Raw genomic sequence first — 16,764 nt, 5'->3', positions numbered from 1 at the left:
AACCGTTAGCATTGTGGCTTTACTCGGCGTGTTCATTGATTCGAATTCGATTATGTCGATCGCTCCCGCAGTGCGCCGTGATGGTCTGGATTTCCATGAAGATTTATGCTTTTCATAGCGAAGGTCGTGTGGGGGTTAAATGAGGCCCCCACTGCGCTGTTTACTAGAGCGATGAAACGATGAAGTGGCTCATCAAGTGGTTGTCATAATGTAGTTGCGCATGAAACAATGTAAAACCACCAACCGAACCGAATCGACCTCTCTCCAGCCGTGCTGATGATGCTGCTAATGGTATCCACTCTGACAGTGATGATGCCCGCCCGCAGACCGGCCTGAATGGATCATGTGGATTTATACTGAAGCCACTTCCGGCACCGAAGCCACAGCCGGTTTTGGGGCTGCGAAATGAGCGCTGATGGCGTGTGTGCGCGCGTGTGTTTACACATTTAATAATCGATCGGTACTGGCATCGACCACTGCCACTACTGCTGGCGGCGCTGCCTGTCATTTTGTCCGGATCCACGGATGAAGCACACATCCGGCACATGGCAGCAACCTGAGGACGGTACTTGGGAGTGGTGCAAAACTTTAAACACATCTCCACCGCGACGCACCACCAGGCCATTTGCCGTGGCGCACAGGAAGGAGACACTGTTGACGTTGGTTGAGAACGGGTTGGATGGGTTGAAAATTTAATTTCCGCAGCTCGATCGAATCGGTATGGCCGCTGGCGACTAGCACTAGTGGGCACATTAATGAGCGAACGAGTAATGCGAAAGCTCGCGTTCGGTGCCAAAGGATGTTCATTTTTCTATCGATGGCCGTCGATCTCACCGCACGGGGGTGCCACGAAGGACCGGTGCTGCAACGGGTCCCCGTGGCATGCATATGTCCGCCGGTTCGATGCTGCTTTGATTGGCAGGTTGCAGGCTAGCCGCGGGTAGCTTCAATCGAGCGGAAAACAAATGTTTTCCCTGCGGTTATGTTATCGAATCAAATCAAACGGTGAAACCGGCCACATGCACATACACATAAAAGCCAGCCTTACGTGGTCATCGCACTCTGGTGCTGCTGCTGCTGCTGCTGTTGTTGTTGCCGGAAATGAATCGTCCTGCCGGTCCATCGGAACGGAACGCCATACACGACGCTGCAAGGCATGGACGACGAGAGATGATAATAATAATTATCGTAAAATTGACCACTCGCATTACAATAACAGTCCCTTCCCTTTCTGTCCACTTGCTCCCCCTTCCGTGTGTCGCGCAGGATGCGATGCACTGTGGCCGTCGTTGTTGGTGGGCGGTCGACGCGCGGGAGTCGTATTCTACGTGGAATCGCTCAAAGGCATCACCGGTGGGTATAGCATAACATACTGATAACCATCATCGCCATCAACATCATCGTCCTCGCGTCCTGGAGCCACACGCTGCTGTCACTTGGTCTAATCATATGCACTTTATCTTAACGATGACCGGCAAACAGGGAGCTGGAGTGGGAATTGTTGGTGCTCGATTGATCGACCATTTCGGGCTGGTTCGTACTGGCTTCCTCCTCGGCCTCATACAATGCTAGAATGTACGAGAATCCGAGAGCAAATGGAGAACCGCAGTAGTGATGACCGCGCTAGTAGTAAAAAGCGCTGCATAAAAAAAACGAAAAGCCGACAGACAGCTGATGCTGCGGACTACGCTGCCTGCGGATTCTGTCGCTTCCGGCGTGTTAGTTTGGTTTGATGGCAGGCCGGGGAGTGCCAAGAGAGAGAGAGAGACGCGGTGGGCAGATTCGTCGAGAGCGAATGATAACAAACGTCGAATGATAACGTTGCCTCGAGTACGTTGTTGAAGTTGTGTGCTTGTTTGCTTGTTAGTTCGGGCCAAAGGATTGCTGGTTAGAGACGCTAGTTAGCCGGGGCCACTCGCTGGAACCCGCTGCGCCAACTGATTGTCTAAAATTAATTGGATTTACTAGCAGCACGGCGATGGATTGCGAATGGTGTTTGTGTGCCAGTCAGCGAGCGCCATATTCTATCCGGTTCCGGGAATAGGAAATTAGAAGCAAACAGTACGGAATCGCGCCATTATTGGTCGCTAGTGGGCTGGTGGTTGTTCTGGTCGGTTGCGCTTACCGTTTGGGATTGGCTTAACTATTATAATTTGATGGTAATAGTAAAAAGTTTTTATAATTATATGGCGTAAGGTGAGTACGCTTAGCACAATCCAAATGAATGCCACACTTACAGCATTTTTAGAGCTATGCATTAATATCAATAACATGGAGCATGTCGTGAATCTCTCGCTTAAAATAGCTTTTGCACTTTTATCCAGTTCTTTGAAGGGAAAATTATCAATACGGACTTCAACAAAACGGTTTCTCGATTGAAAACACCAAAAAAGCTTTAGCTTCCTTTTTGGAAGATTGAGATCGAGAGAACACGTGCTGCACCGAGTATGCAAATCCTCTATCCAACATCTCCACTTTATTTGAACTAAAAAACGGACCGCTTTTCCTCTCGAATTGTTATTGCCAAGGCAGGGAACGCTTCATCACGACGATCACGATCTGCAGGCGGCGGGGGGGGGGGGGGCGCCGTGCATGCATCATCATTAGCTAATTGTTGCTAAAGGTGGCTGGCTGCACCGAGCGAAGAAGGAAAAAAAGAAAAGCGAGCACATTGCAGCGATTACTCGTTAGTCCGTGGACCGCGAAGCCTGCAACCTAATTGCATCCTGTTGTGCTGCAGCACCTAACGGTTAGTTAAGAACCGACTGTTCTGGGACGTTCGCTTCAAAGGCATCAAGCGTAAACCCGGCAAAGGAAACGCGTGGCATAAACTCCGCGGTTAAAAGGATGGTATTTTAAAGCTCGAGTGCGCTTGTTCGCCTGGTGTACCTTCAACATCTCCGAGCACCTGTTGCGCATGAGAAAATCTGGAAAATTCGCAATTTTCCCCTCGTACCGGCACACATCACATATGCTGTCTTATTGACTGTAGTCCATAGTGTTTCGCGACTTCAATACCTTACACGCTGGATGCTCTCTACTGGAATTGTGTCGCTACGGCAGCAAAACAACCAGCCCGTTAAGAGTCCCTGTCGCATAAGGGTAGCGTTCATGGTCACCGCGCACCACGGTGCAACAAGTTTCCGGATTTTTATTTTTCAATTTTTCCTGCCAGTTTCCTCGAGCTGACGTGGTTTCCAACTGGGGGGGGGCTTGTTGTGCCACACTTGGTTCAGGTGTTTTATGTGCCGTGTTCGATTGCATCGGCCAACGGATGTCCTGAGTGCTCTTGATGGCATCTACTAGTTCCGCGTTATGAAAGGATACAGAATGTACTCCCACGTCCAGGTTCGACAGAATCGACACGTTGAAAGGACGTTAGATGTGTGTTTCCTGGTGGTCCTGCTGCTGCTATCAGGAAGCAATGCTTCCAAGGAAACCACGTTGCACGGATGATGGTTCGTGAAAGGTTTTGTTTCCCGAACCGTCGCTGCTTCTTCTTCAGCTGAAACGCCAAAAACCCAATTTCCTACGCATCCAAATTGTATGATTTCCATTTAGACGGCCACCGTTCATCGGCTGCGATCGACAACCACGCTCCGTGGGGTGCTTTCGATTGTTCTCCTTGAACGATGATCCGGTTTCCTCGCTCTGGTGCTGGTCGTGACGATGACGACGACGACGGAGGAGGTTTTTCTTCTTCCACCAGCTACCACCCCCCTTTGCGCCGTGTGAAACAATCGCATCGCTCTCTCCCTCTCTCGCCCTCTCTGTGCTTCCGACTTTGAATTGTGATTTTCCTTCTTTTCATCGGAATTTTCAGTTATTTCCGGTTGTACTTGGGTGCAGTTTTCCATCGAAGCAACCATCGTGGCAGCAGCAGCAGCGTCCTGCAAACGAACTCCATTTTTTTGGCTGAAAGTAACCCTGGCAACTCTGGCAACACCTTTGGTTTGGAGGGAACAAAAAAGCTCTTCCCCCCCAAAAAACGTATGTTCGTCCGTATGTGTGCACGAGCGTGTCTGTGTGCTCAAATTCAACAACTTCCAGCAACCATTTATGCTCGGTAGTATGTGGGATATGTGGAAGAAAAAAGAAAGGAGAGAGGGAGAGAGGAGAGAGGGCACCAAAAACCATGACCAATTGTAACAAGCAGAGTCTTGCGGCTAGATTTGCTCATGTTTCATGTATGTGGATCAGCATGCGTGTATGTGACTTTCCATGTATTTTCCATTCATGGGAAATTCCCTTCCGAAAAGGTGCTCCAGGGGTTTTTCGAGTGAACTTTCTTTTTTTGTTCCATTGCGTGCTGCTGCTGCTGCTGGAACGTCTCCCATCAGTTCTCGTGTTCGCACAGGACGACGACGACGACGACTTCGAAGGGTTTTCTCAAGGCCTCCCAGATCCTCGTGCGTTGGTGCGGTAGCCACCGGAATGCAATTTGAAAACAAATCCTTTCGTGCAAATAGAAATACAAGACACCGAAAGAGAGAAAGAGGTTAGAGGGGCAAAAAAACAAAAATAGCGAAACGAAACGAAAAGAAAAGGAACTTGCCTGGGTTGGATTGTAAAAAAACGAAATTGTGCCTGAAGGCATGTTGTACCAGCGTAGTGGAAGGAGGAGTGGGGAGTTTTGTGGTGGAAGGTGTGGTTACATCAGACACACACCGGTATTCGGCACACCAAAGCTGGTAGCCTAACCATCCCATTAACGAATGGTACACCGGCTTACGGGTTTATGGCTTAACAGGTAGCCAGGGGATGATAGGCTGGCGAGTCCTGCTGGTGTTGCTGTTTGGTATTTGGACTGCGTTCGCTTCAGACTTCATGTGGATCTAGCAATGGACTGTGAAGACGTTTTCTAATTACTTCCTAACCGGATTTCCCAGTTCAATAGTCTGCGCCACTGTTGCTACTAGATCCCGCTCTCTCTTTCTCTCTCTCTCTCTCTCATGCTCTATAGATCCAATGGATACCTGGATTTCGTATCGACCATCAAAATGAACGCCAAAAGGAAGGGAAAATGCTCACAAAACTGTGTTAAAAAAAACGGAAACCCGGACCAGTGGCAACATTAAACCGTCCCGGTTTTTTTTAGGATCGTTTTCACCTTCCAGGCTCCAGTTTCTGGATTCAAAGGAGAAGCCCGGAAGCCATTGAAATCCTACCGTAATGGCGTAGAGGGTCTAGCAGGTTGTTTGAGGATTTTTTTCCATTACATTTGTATGTTGTTTTGTGCCGGGAAGAATTTGATTTGGTCATCGCCAGGTGGTCCGTAAGCTTGAGCGATGAATTTTATGACGCGCGTCAATAAGTAATTTCAACGCTTACTCAGATGCAGTTGGAATTCGTGGTTTTTTAGTCCTTCGTATTTGCAATCCGCCCGGAAAAAGCACTTACCCCCCCCCCCCCCGCGGGAGTGGTGTGCGGTTTCATAAATGCATTTCATCGTCGGTGACTATTGTGCAGCGGAAAGGTTAACCTCAACAAGCACCGTTTGCAGCAGGCAACCGTTTGGATGGAATTTTTATTAACTCCCAAACGCACAACAACTTTCACCATCAGCAGCAGCAGCAGCAGCTTGCGGTTGGTCGTCGCACGTACGGCTGCATAAATATATTACAAACAATCCCAGCACCCCCGCCCCGTGGGTGGTGAGATATGTTTTCAATAAACCTCCGTCCCGCCAACGGTGGACGAGTTTCATGCTTCTTGATTGATGTACGGCGAGGTCGACGGTCGCACAGCATGTTGCAATTCGCTTATTATGTTGCGTTACCATGGCTCACCACTTGGGAGGGGTTGTAGGATATTATTGGAGAAGAAAGCTGCGGTTTTTATTGTTCGAAGTCGCTCCTTTTTGATGTTGACCCTCGAGTGCAGTCCCAGGCCAAGAATGTGGGGTGCCAAGCGGGTGAAAACTGCGCCACAACTGCATCTCATTACCGTGTGATCGCTTCAGTCGCTTGTCCGAAAAATTATCCAATTTATGCGGTAAAGTTGAAGCTTTCGAGCATCGGTGGCATCGGTTGGGTCGTAAGGCGAAGGACGTGATTACTGCTGCTTCTGCTACTGATGCTGCCTCTGCTGCTACTCGTTCATTTCGTTGTCGGTCGCGGTTTTTTGGTGCACTCGGTGTGCTGCAGCAGGGCAATGGTTTGTGGTTAAAGCACGAGGAACGCGAAGAGCAGCAGCAGCCAGTGACCGCGATGAAGATAAAACATTTACGAGTTCCTCTTCACGCCGCCAAAGACCAACTGACTGAACTGCCGTTGCTGCTACTTATTGTGGTTACACGCGATTCCCGGAGCACTTCTGCGGATGATCCTTTTTGATATTTCCACCACGAGACCACCAGCAATCACCGGCATGCTCGGAGCTTCGGTGCAGAATCGGTTTCGGAACTTGGAGCTGAAGCGCATCGAGATGATGGATCGTGCGTTGCGGTCCTGGCTGATTGTAGGTTTTGTCGTTGTTGTTGTTGTTGTTGCTACTGTTGCATTTATAATGCTGTCGCCGACCAACGTGCCGTCCATTGTGCTGTGCCGTTGCGATTGTCGTCGAACGCTGGCCGGAAAGGGGGAAAACTTTTTCTCCTGATGCTGATTCGAGCCGCAATACAGTTAATGCAAATTAGTCCGGAACCGAACTGGAACTGATTCCTCGATCCGTCCGTTGGTCTGCCAAATTGTGTAGCTGCTGCTGACCTGCATATCTTATTGGTCGAAACGACGAGGGACGGTGTTGCGGCAAGAATGCCCGGGAAATTTCGGTCCAGGGAAACGGGAATTCGGTGATCGAGGTTGTCAATTACGTTTGGCCTCATTTTCTTCGGAGTTTCTTCCTGCGCTCCATTTACAACGTCCAATCTGGGGCTCCCCCCCCCCTCTCCCGCCCGTTTCCGTGACTGGGAGGGGATGAAAAACAATTTCCGGTGACAGCCCGGCCCTGGAGTTCCCAAGAAACCGAGGGAAACCGGACCAAAGTTGATGTAAATCTTAGTTATACGCCTGATTTGGCAATTTCACTGGAACCGAAGCCGCGTTCTGTTCTGGCAGTTGTTAAGAAAGCTCCGGAAAGACGTTACTGAGAAGATGCCATCGCCGTCATCAGCTACGGCGTGCAGGAGGGGAATCTGGGGAAATCACTTTTCATTCGGAGTGCAGCACGGAAGCCAAGGTTGCTGGGGTGCAGTACAAAGTGCAGTACCACGAAGCAAAACTACTATCCAGCAGTGACGGAGCGGCTAATTTTTGGGGACAGCAACTCGGTTCTCGGCGCTTCCCCGGATTGAACCGTATCGTGCGCCAAGATAGAAAAGGGGGGTGGGCCGCGGGATGAGTTGATTAAAATAAGATTCAATTCAAACCAGCATTTCGCTTGCATCCGGTGACGAGAGGCGGTGAGTCGCTGTGGTTGCGAGGGGAATTGAATGTGAAAAGTTTGCGTTCCGTTTGCTGGCGAATTCCGGTGGACGGCGGAGAGAGAGAGACAGAGAGCGGGCGAGCGAGCTCCTTCCGGCAGCCGTGAAAATCATCAGCAAGCGGGCGTCTCCATTGCGGTAGCTGTCAAATGAATTGCGAAAGAGTAAGCCATGAACCGACCCCCCCAAAGGAAGGGGAATGGGCTATACGATGGTGGCTCGTATTCATTTATTTACTCTTTTGCGAATGTCTGCAAATTTAATGCATAATCAGCGGAGCTTGTTTGTGTCGGGGCCAGCGGGCGCCTTCAAATGCTTTTTGAATACAAGGCGCAGAGCTGCATATTACAGCTGAAGCTTCTTTCTCTTTATTGCAGTGTTCGTTCTGTCAATAGAAAAGAAAACAAAAGGCAACGAGAGAGAGATGAAACTGTCTACTCCAATGACGTTGGTGGTTGGATGACATTTTTTCGAGTAATTCATCATTTTCACATTCATTTCGCGGCCCCATCTTCCCTGTATCTTTCACAGACGCGTCTGTTACAAAGTTGGTGTGTTTGTTTCAGTGTAGTGCACTGCAGCTGAGAATAAAGATGGCTTCCAAAGGGGTCTGCTGGTGCGACCGCGGGATGGACGCAACTGGAGCGTAGAATTTAATTAGTCTCCTGGCCTCCATACATGCCGACGTATAACTATTATAAGGCGATGGCAATGCTGGCGTACTTACCACAAGGAGGCTTAAAACATGCACCCACACAAGGGCGTGCAGACGAGCAGAAGAGGATGGCAGGAAGCATGAAATGAAATTTAGTAAACTGGATACAAAGCGGAAGGCAACGAGACAGACAGAGAAAACAGCGTGGAGCCGATGAGAAGCAGACAGACGCCGGAGAGCGAAAGGGCCCGTAAGCCAGACGGCCACTGGCTGAACAGCAAAAGAAAGTTTTTCATTTCATTAAGAATATCCAACCTCTCTATCCGGCACGCTGTGGAGCGCTGTGTAAAGGGCCACAATGTGTCCGGGAACGGGGACTTAGTGTGCCCGTATGCCGCTCTTATATATGTGTGTGTTTTTAAAGCACAAAAAAGTTGAAAAGTAAGGACACACCTTACACACGCAGAGGATGCAACTTTTTCGCTCCCCGACATCGTCCGCCGAAGGGAGCAGCGGAAGCTGGGAGGAAGAGCTGGGCTGGGCTTCTCTGGCATGTCGGGACCAGACCACTACCCCCCCCCCCCCCCCCCCGCCGCCCTCGGTTGTCCCAGTTGGGTGTACGGTAATTACAGATATTTCATTACCATGCCCCAGATGGGAGTGTGCTGGTGGTAGTATGAGTTCCCCACGGATCCCCCGGGGGATGTCTAGGATGGTTTTTCCCGGGATCAGGGCCACCACAGCGGTACGAGAGGGGTCTTTGTCTGTTTGTTTCTCCCGGTATTTATTTGTTTTGCTTGGAGCTTGGAGGTTCCGTCGGGGTTCGTCTTGTGAAACAATTACGGGCAACTGACGGTTATGCTACCTGGCCCAGCATCCCAGGACGGGGGCGAGGATCGTTCTGATTCCGTGGCGAGCGTGGTGGTTCTGTTTTGTAACCGTAACCCGTTCGTTACGGTAATTATGCGGTGCTGATGCTGGTAGGGAGGGATACTGCCGCGGTACTGGAAAGTTTGTCACCATGTGTAAGTCCGTCGGAGTACACGGAGAGCGAGCGTGCCAGAGGTGTACAATTTGCAAGAAATGACACCAACTATTGTGGGACAAGTTGTACTTTTGTTTTGGGGGCAGAGATGCGAGATACCGTCGGTGCCCACCTACCAATTGGTTTGCGGACCACCCTTCGTTCACCAGAAAAGTGGTTAGTGTTCAGTCGTGTGTTGTTCAGATTGGTTAATAGAATTAGATTGGAGCAAGGTGGGAAAGTGTTTTGTCAAAAAGTTTACAGTGATCTTTTTAATTACAGTAAGTGATGTGCTCCAATGGAAGGCAATGAATGAAATTGATATTTAACTAGTGTTCCCGGCAAACTTCGTTCTGCCATTCGACTCTTGAGGCCTATATTTAAGATGTTGGATGTTTAGTTTTTAATACAACATAAAAATGGAAACGTTTTTTACTGTAGTGATGCTTCCAATGATGCTGATGACCAACATTCAATAATTGCCATCACAATCGGGGAGATTCGAAACGAGATGTTTGGGCAATGTAAACACTCCTCATCCATCTACCCTTTTTCAACACGCGACATTGCATTGTGGGGATCGTAGAACCAAATAGCAATGCGGCACGATGTGAATGATCCACGGGAGGATTCGCATTAGTGTCACATATACGATTCTGATCTTGATTGCATTGCTGCCTTCGTCTTTCGCTATCATTAATCCTTTCTCGTTGTTCTTGAGATCTTGATTTTGACTTTCAGACATATGCAATTGAAGCTGAAAACATGCTTGATCCCGTTCCTCAGAGGTCTGGTTTCTACGGATCAGTGCCAGTCTTTTTGAATTTCGATTGCGCACTCCTTTATTTGATCTTCTGATTAAAGGCATTTTTTTAAATCAGATAATTTTCTTTTTATCACACATAGTTCTTGATGTACTCGCCGTAGTTTTTATTCAAGCCAAAATAATTATCAAACAGAAATCACTTAAAGAATCATCGTTGGTTTGCTCAAAGCAATCGCCCTTTGGTCTGATGGAAGTAAAAATTTAAAAACTGATTTTATGATCACTGTAGAAAGTACCACAGTAGGCGACGGTGATCAAATTAGAGCAAGAATATCGAAATCAACCCAGTGGGCATTGGAGCTGATTGCCAACCAATGTTTTGAAATAATATCGAATCAAGTAGGCTGTGAGGTAGAAATCCGGTGCTAAATTGAGTTCCAATTTACCATTAAAGGACAGAACTTACTAAAATTTTTTAAACGTATAAACATAACGCAAAGCAAGACGAATTCATCGCGCCAAAAATGAGTGAAATTGACCCATCCGTTCTCAAGTTATGGACGTACAAACTTTCGAGTTTGTAATTTAACTATTATTGATTACACTTTAAATTGACATTGTGATCCTCTTATACTTATAGAATCTCTAATTTTAGATTTTAAATGAATCGTGATGTTCAGAAACTATCAAAACTATCAAAAACATGACATCATTTCTTTTGGAGAATTTACAAATGATGACATGATGGTTATCCTGCAATGTATTAATTACTCCTATTAGAAAGGTGCTATAAAGGTAAATAGATCGTACTTGCTAACATCTTAAAGCGAGAATATGTATGAATAACCTCCATCACCATCAAACACGAAACACTGTTAGTCGCCCCTTTATTTGTGGCGTTCGTTTCAAGGTCCTCCGCTTCCAAAATGCAAACAACGCTGTACCCTATCCGCTGTCCACGCGCCACTATTCGGCCACTTTGACCGTACCGTAAGCGGAACTTGACACACATTGCTGGAATGGCTTCCCGTAACCGACCGAACCCACCACCAGCAGTCCAGCAATCCAATGTCAACGCTCAAGGGTCGCCCTCTCTCTGTGCTATTTTGCTCTCAAGACATGCGCCCGGTACCTGCAGTGACAACGCTTGATTACAGCACTGAAACTACATCAAAGCTGACCCATGCTGACGGGACCGTGTCCCGGAACAAAGGGCACTATACATGTAGTGTGTCTGCCATCCAATCCTCGCACCAGACGAAGCGGCCACCGGTCGGGGGAGCGAAGAATTCCGGTATTAGTTTTGTAGCTGTCAAATAAATCGTTTCGTTTGGATCGTGTTAGTGGCCCCCCCCTTGCCGTGAGTCTTGTCTTGACGTTTGTACGTCTGGTCTGGAGGTGGCGATAGGGGTGTAGTGGTGTGTGGATTGGTTGGTTGTGTGGAAGCTGAACCGTAAGGACACACTTGAGCTGGTGATAGCAGGATGTTCCCTTCAGGAAGCAACAGGGACTACATCACCGGTTTCATCGCAAGGTGACGAGAAGGTGTCGCGTGTTCCGGGGGATAATCCGATGGAACCAGGTAAATGAAATCCAACCAGATGGTCAAGAGGGAGGTTCGTGCACAAAGAAGGTGTGTAAAGAGAGCATCTTCTTCGACAGGAACGGCTCATGTTGGAGCAAAAGACGAATCACACGTTCGCGCTGGTGACACACCACGGCCGATTCTCGTTCATTCCGCCGGGTTGACTATAGTTCTGATGCTCTAATGGCCCCGTAATAATGCTGTTGTTTTACGTACCAAAGCACTAGCAAGCACTGGCATTGGTACACAAAATAAGCCCTGAAGCCCTCCCGATTGAAGCACTACCAGGAATTTGCGCAAAGTTCAAGAGCTGTTTGTTTGCGAAATAACAATTACGCTGCCATCGTGTTATGCGCCATATTTTCCCACGAAAACCCCTCGAACGAACTGCAGCACCATATGGATCAAATATTGACGCTCGAATTTCCAATTAGCAGCGCACCAGCGGTGGCACCTGGTGTGTCCCAGAGTTGGCAAATATATTGCCACGCTAAACATCCATCGATCGATTTGCAAAAATACCGCGCCAGAACGATGCTGCCGGACCCAGCAGTGCAGCATAATTAAATCACATTTAATGTTACCTTTGAAATCGTCGCGTCGTGGGATGAACCCCCGTCGATTGGCATCCGTTTTTGTGAACCGTCACCGTGGTTTTTTGGCCCTCGGACAGTAGTGGCAAGCGGGGTTCCGCTGGAGGCCATTGGGTTTGTTAACATTGAACAATCGCCCCCGGTGGGGTAGGTGACCTAATCGAATGTTCCCCACCCCCCAAAAACGTGCTCACGTGCTGCGAGCGGCGAGCGGTCAGTTATCGATCGTGCTAACAAGCTGCTCGACACCGCCATAGTTGGCCCCGGTTGGGGGGTAGTGTCCGCCGATTCGATGATTGGATGATAAATTTGCGATTGCAAATTGGGCGCTGGCTTTTTTTCTTTTTATCTTTGCAACATGCGGGCCCCAGGTCACAGAAAACCCCGACGCGTGTCAATCCTGTGCGCCGTGCAATGCCAACAACATGTTGTCGGAAAACTTGAAAAACCACACGTCAGGCTTAGAGTTTTTCGGAAAAAGCAACGTGGCTAAGGTCAGGGACCGACCGACCGGGTCAGGTCAGGCCGCCGTGATCGAAACTGTTTCCGTTGGCAGTTCCGTTTGTGGCTAGTAACCCATTTGAATCAATTACGGCTGTTCGGCATTGTTCGCTCGCGTGAGTTGTTCGATTTTGACAGCTCACTTCGTGCTCCATTCCGGGAACTACTCGCACGCACGCACGTCATTGTCAATCAGCAGCGCGCTGTGGTAGTAATTATCGTTTTGACTGGGCCACCTGGGTGGTGGTGGTGGTTTGGGGCAAATCGGTAAATTACCAATTACGGATGTCAAAACATGTTGACCTACTCGCTACTGCCACTGCGCATCGGTTGAACGATCGGTACGCTAACAATCTGCTAACCACCGGCTCGCATATTCCGATATAGTGGCTAACCGAGTGGTCCCCGAGTCCCCCTTACTACTCTACCTCGGTATTGATCGTCAGGGCAGAAGGAAGATTTTAATTTGATGACCACTAGACACACCGGGCACCGGAAAAACCAGAGGACTTTCGTGGAACGCTCTTGCTGCTGCTGCTGCTGCTGCTCACGAACAAAACTGTTGACGGGGTCTAATAAATTACCGAGCGTGACATTTTTGGGGGGCGAGGTTCGCAACAGTTTTCACCTTCCTTTCATCCCGCTCCCCCGGTCCCTGGTGGCATCGCTTCGGTCACCGGGGAAGGGGGGGGGGGAGCAGCTTTTTGGTTGAAAAATGTTTTAACCTCAGAGAAAGCCGAAAACCACAGAGCCGCGCTCGCAGAGTGGGGTATTGGGTGGAAAGGGAGAGAGAAGGAGGGAGAGGGGGGAGTGTGGAAAAGTTTCACATTTTATCCTGACCCGTGCGGCATCCGATGGCCACTCGAGGGGGCTCGAGATGGTTATAGTAGAGCAATGGCGGTCAGCTCACGTCGTCGTCGTTGTCGTTGTCGGTCGGTTGGTCGGTTGGTGGTGAGTCTCGTTTATCGGTCACGTATCTTGCTTTTTTAACGTTTGACCCCCGTTTGGCCAGTCCAATAGGGTCCATCCCAATTTTGGGGTCTGAATTGAGCGGCCGAGACCGAGTGCTACCCGGTGCTCCGTTCCCCACCGATGTGACTATTTATTTATTACAATGGTTGTTTTAAATTGCTAGTTTGTGGTTGTCTCTGCGGACAAGTTGTCGAATGTGGTCCATCGTCGTCGTCGTCGTCGCCGTCATCACCTTTCCCGCCCCTTCAGGGGTTTTTCGGTTCCACCAATGAAGCAGTTGCGGTCCGACGGCCGCATGGCAAAGTTCCGTGCAATTGCCTGCGGTTTGCCGTTGGTTGCGCGTGGTCGTTGAGAAGTGCTTTTTATGAGGCAACTCCCTCCACCATCTCGGTTTCGGCCTCTCCCTCGCCAGACCGGAAGTCGAGCTGCTTAACTTTGACGGAGTGCTAACAGTGCACCGAGAGCGCGCATCAAGTTGGCCACGAAATGGCGGCGGTTTGCTGCTTCGTTGGGCATTGGGAATGTCCTTTGTTTTTTAGGGGGACAATGCTTCTGTGAGGACCACATATTAGGGACCCTTTTGTGCTAAAATGCTAGAAGTCCTTCACTTGGATTAATTGGAATTTTAGGCAACAATTAAATAGGAAAAGCATGCGACTGGTTTTATGAAAATTCTCGAGAAAAACACTTTTTTCTAAACAGACAAAATATGATAACCACCATTTTGGATTGCGTTGCGTTGTGTCACTGGAATGCAAAATGGTTCACCGTTTGTTCTCTCGATGGCCGACCACCGGTGTGCATCCGTTTGGTTGTGTGGGGAAAACTTTTAGTATTTGCACCGGGTGGTGATGCAGCAACGGCATCGTGTGTTGCATCGTTTTCCCGTTGTGAGCTAGACACCCAGAGCAGAGCAGAGCAGAGCAGAGACAACATGGACAACACAACGACAACGGTAGGACGGAACGAACAAAAAAAAGAAAAAAAAACAAATGAAACCTTGAGTGGTGGTTTTCGAAAGTTCGCATTTTTTGTCACCACCCCCGGTGACCATCATCGGCATCGTCATCAGCACCATCGTTTGGGGGGGGGGGGGGGGGGGGGGGGGGCTCGGGACTCACTGAACAGCCATCATTCTGGCCATCCGGTGATCGGTGTACGACCCCACCGGGCGGACAACTAACAAATGGTAGTTGAGTATTAATGCAAATATGAAAAGTTCGACCGTAAACAGCTTTGCACAGTCGAGTACCAACAACAACGAGAGAGAGGGGGAGAGAGAGGGGGAGAGTGCGCTCGCTGTACAGAGTGGTACGATTCGCTTTTTGCTGTGCCAGGGTCTTTGGGAACAGGGGCACCTGTGGTGTGTGCACCTGCTGCCCGGGATCATCGAGATGATCGAATGTGCTTCGGACTACCGGTGGCCGAGTGCCTATCAGGGATCAAAAACAATCTGCACCGCCTACCGGGGAACCGATAGGAGCATTTATCGAGAGCAAACCATAAGGCACACGGGTCACTGGGGAGCAATCGTAGTCGGCCGTTGCTAACCGTCGGACCAGCTGCTGCTGCTTGTGCTCCTTCTATATTCACCTAGTAGTTTTGCTAGTACCATACCGGGGCCACCGGACTACCGGACTACCAGACTAGTTTTCAATTATTGGACGGAGCGGACTGGGAGGATTCTTTTCGATCGCACCGTAGTCGGAAGTCTGTCCGGCCGCAGACCAACTGTGGTACGCATCATTATTGGTTATTGCTCGAGGTGGGGCAGGAAATGGTTTAACAAATGAATGTTGTCGATAGCACCTGGAGCCTGGTGTTGAGTGTCTTATTAATGGGGTTAAAGTGGTTATGCATTAGGCTGGAAAGGTGCAAACCATTCTCTGTGCCTTTTATCAGCTTGTTTTATCGCGTGCAGGTTCAGGCTCTGCTTGTTGTTCTTGTAGACTTCCCTTTAGATTAAGTGGCATGGAAGGATAGTTAAACATTTTTGGTTAAGTTTACTTCTAGTTTTTAAACTCTTGTGTTTGGTTATTTGGCCATTTAAATTTCTTTCACAACTCCTGGCAGTATGCAATTTTACTGGATACCAGGCGCCTCCATCATCGGATTTCGCTGACGGAGCTACATAATTTCGTTTTCCCGGCTTGGTGATCAGTTTTTCAACCGCTTTTACCTCTTTGGTCACGAACACAGGCACCGGTTGGGCTTTGGTAGTAAAAAGCAAGTTTAACAAATCCATAAAACCTACAAATTATGTGCTCAAAAAGCCCATATGGTTGATACTTTCTTCTGCAGCCCGCTTGCTAATGTGAGTTTGAGACCCTAAAGCTCTAAAGGATAGTTTTTTTTGTTACATATATAAGGACGGACGAGCCGTATGTTTATTAACAAGTAACAATGAAAGTGGGGTAGGAAATTTCCTCTAAAGGATAGATGGATGGTGCTGGAATGAGGATGTAGTGCAAAGATCAATCATACTTGACAAATGCAGAGCAAAGTTGTGTCAGTCTCTGGAATACAGCTTACAGAGGTATTTGAAAACACATCTGGTTATGATTACAGGAATCTTTACGTCGCAAATCCAACCAGAATGGATGTCATTATGAAACAATTGTTTCCACAAAAGTAGAGCAAGTAGTCAAGTGTACTTGGCATCAGTAAAGACTCTGAAAATGCATCAACAAGCAATGTCTATCATCGCCAACCATGCACGAGAGTCATTATACCAAGAAACATGTCCTTGTGAAGTTTCGTAAAGGACAGAAACTTCAAACAATACCCCGGCAATCGAATAACACTCGACCAGCAGTAGGTTCATGACTGCCCTGATGAATTAATCTGTTACTCGGTAAATTAAGAACACAGAAGACTCTATCGTGGAACGGATATAGGCAACGGATAGTGATTCCATTGAGATCATGAGTTACTCTGGGTTTAAACATAATCCATCAAGGCCAGCTACTTCCGCTTGGTTATATAGTGATGCTATTTAGGCTTTGAATATCTATTGTTGTTATGAATAGGAGTGTACGACTTTTACACGATAGAATGTGGACGCATATTTTTCCTTTCTAACGTCAAGTATTTTACTAGAACATCAAAGCACGACATTTCTTCAATGAAAATGGAAAACTATCTATCAAGAGGTCGGTAATCATTTTGCCAGTGATGGGTTCGGGTTTCGGAGATTCAATTTTAACTCGTTCATTGCTAATCACTGCCTGCCTGCCTCTTTCCCT

The sequence above is a fragment of the Anopheles aquasalis genome, chromosome 2 (genome assembly GCF_943734665.1).
Source record: "Anopheles aquasalis chromosome 2, idAnoAquaMG_Q_19, whole genome shotgun sequence".
Classification (NCBI taxonomy): Eukaryota; Metazoa; Arthropoda; class Insecta; order Diptera; family Culicidae; genus Anopheles; species Anopheles aquasalis.
This window is presented reverse-complemented; position numbering follows the sequence as displayed.